This window comes from Narcine bancroftii, chromosome 8 (genome assembly GCF_036971445.1).
Source record: "Narcine bancroftii isolate sNarBan1 chromosome 8, sNarBan1.hap1, whole genome shotgun sequence".
NCBI lineage: Eukaryota > Metazoa > Chordata > Chondrichthyes > Torpediniformes > Narcinidae > Narcine > Narcine bancroftii.
The window spans coordinates 144,825,615-144,828,831 of NC_091476.1; positions in this window are offsets into that span (position 1 = coordinate 144,825,615).

Here is a 3,217-nt window from a genome sequence, read left to right on the forward strand (position 1 = left end):
TTTCAACCTGCCTGCAGGAGTTCGGGCTGACCATCAACCCTGCCAAGTGACAGTTTGGGCAGAACACAATTGACTTCCTGGGGCATTGGATCAACAGGTACGGGGCAAAATCACTGCCCGAGAAGTTGGAGGCCGACTGGCAGTTCATGAAAGCTCGCAACGTGAAGGGGGTGCAGGAGTGTGCCAGTATGATTAACTTCTACCATTGATTCATGGGGCAGCAGCTCAGATCATGCGTCCCCATTTCGCACTCATGGCGGGGGAAAATAAAGACATTGCCATTGATGCGGAGACCTTGGAAGCGTTCCAAATGGCAAAGGATGCTCTGGCCAATGCCACCCTTCTGGATCACCCAGGCCGGAGGTGCTGACCACCCTCATAGCGGATGCCTCCTGCATAGCAGTCAGCAGGGTCCTCAAACAGCAGATCGATGGACAATGGCAGCCCCTTGCCTTTTTTAGCAAGCACCTCTGGCCACTTGAATTTAAATACAGTGCCTTTGACTGGGAGCTATTGGCACTGTACCTGGCAGTCTGGCACTTCTGATACTTTCTGGAAGGCAGAAAATTCAAGGTCTTCCCAACCACAAATCATTGACTTTTGCCTTCCACAAAGTGTCTGACCTATGGTCGTCCAAGCAGCAGAAACACCTTTCCTACGTGTCTGAATTCACCACGGACATCCAGCACATCCAACACAGCAAGAGCAATGTGGTGACCAATGCATTCTCCCATCCTGTCATGGAGTCTGTCCATGCCCTATCCCAAGGCATAGACTATTCAGCCCTAACCAGGGCACAACACAACGACCCTGAGATCCGGTGTACAGAATGGTGCTTTCCGGCATGTAGCTGGAGGATGTCCTCATTTCCCCTGGCAACCAGACGGTCCTCTGCTATGTCTCCACCAGCAAACCCAACCCCATCATGCCGGCAGCATGGAGATAGCAGATCTTTGATGTGGAACACAACTTGGTAAATTCGGCCATCAGAACCATGGTAAAGATGGTGGCCAGCAGGTTCGCCTGGCATGGGCTCCGCAAACAGGTCAGTCAGTGGGCCAAGACCTGCATGCTTTGCAAGGCATCCAAGGTGCAAACTCACACTAAAGCACCTCCACAGACTTCTGAGCCAGCAAGGCATACATTAAGCCATATCCACATCAATATCGTGGGACTGCTGCCGGTTTCCCGTAGGGCAAGATACCTCCTCACTATGGTTAATTGCTCCACAAGGTGGCCAGAGGTGGACCCAGTGGCTGACACAACCACAGAGACCTGTGCTAGGGTACTAATCAACACTTGGGTGTCCAGGTTCGGAGTTCCGAAAAATCTCACCTCCAACAAGGGAGTGCAGTGTACCTCGGGGCTCTGGGCGGCGCTAGCCAAACTGTTGGGAACCCAACTCCACCATACCATGGCATATCACCCACAGGCCAACAGGTTGGTGGAGTGGTTCCACAGATATTTAAAATTAGCTGTGATGGCCCAGTTCAAATGGCCCAAATGGGCGGATAAACTGTCTTGGGTCCTTCTGGGATATACACTGTGCTGAAAGAGGACTTTAATGCCTTTGCAGCAGAAATGGTCTATGATGTACCCTTAGTAATCCTGGCGGAGTTCTTGGCCACTGTCAAGGATCTGGAAACCCCCATGGTAGCACTGAAATAGCTGAGTAAAAAACTGTGTACCCTAACCGCTCCACAGTTCCCGCTGCATGGCCAGCCCAAATCTTTCATCCCCAAAGACTTGCACACCTGCAAATATGTTTTTGTACAAAGGGGAGTCATATGAGGGGCCATACAGAGTTGTCAGGCACAATGTGTTGACGTGTGTATTGGACATTGCTGGCAAAGAGGAAACCTTCTCTCCTGACTGCCTGAACCAGACTATGTAGACATTAATCAGCCAGTCAAGACTCAGCTTCTGTAAAACAGAGTTAGGCCACCCAAAGTGACAATGGGCACTCTGATTGCTAATTCTGGGGGGGTGGGGGGGGGGGGTGGTTGTGTAGTGATCCCAGAATCCACCTCACAAAATGGCCAGCAAATTGGTGATCGCGAGGGCCCCGCAGGGACAAATGGCCATCGTCCCGCATGACCACCCACATGAAGGGAAATAGCAGACAATGGCAGGAATCGGTGCTGCGATGGCGTCACTCCTGTCGTCAGAGGCAAGGAATGAATATAACCCAAGCTGGTAGAGCAATAAATCAGTCTTCGACCTCGACTCGACCGTGTATGTGTGGTTCTTATTCTACCCTTCACGTAACGCACACGCTACAGTACTATTATAATTGGTGTATCCTGTGTACCTATGTTGGTGCAGCAAGGAAGAATGTACTGTGCATGGCATGATATGTGATATGAAAATAAACTCTCATGTCACATATATCATAATCACATGATATCAAAGTGTCCCAGGGCATACCAAATGACATTGGACAATGAAGATTTTGCTTCCTGAACACTTTTTGGTGTATTTTATGGATTTTGGGTTGCTAATCATGAACATCACCTTAAAATTTGCCTATCATGTGGTTTTTCTTTAGCTATAATCTATTTTTGTGTCTTTCTGTTGTATTTTAAGCTACTTCAAGCATAAAAAAGCATAAACTTCAACATATCATTGAAAATTCATTTTCTTCATTCGCACTGAACTTCTTCCCTGCTGATCTTGGTGCAGTCAATGACGAACACGGTGAAAACTTTCACCGGGACATTGCGACCATGAAAAAGCGGTACCAGGGCAACTGGAATCCATCAATACCAGCCCCCTATTGTCATTCTCTGACATGAGAGGCATCAGATGCTGAGTACAAATGAAAATCAGCAGCAAAACATTTTTTAGGTCAGTTGAACGAACGCAACGTGTCAGCATCATTATACGATTAAACATGTTAAATTCAAAGTTAATTTAATGTTTCTCCAACTTCCTACGTGATACAGAAAATCTGAAATTATCTTTGTGTTCATCTTGCAGCTTTCTATCATAATCCTCATTTTTTTCAGGAAGCAAACCTTTTCAAAAAAAATTGTTGTCCAGTTTAATCAATGAAATAATCCAAAAGTGTTGCAGAAAAGCAGTTTCAGGAGCTGAAGATGGTGAGTGGTTGTGATGTTGAGTTGAAGGCGCTGTAAAAGCTAGTTGACACAGCCCAGGACATCACAGGCAAAACCTTCCCACTGTCGAGAACATCTACAGGGAACACTGCCATCAG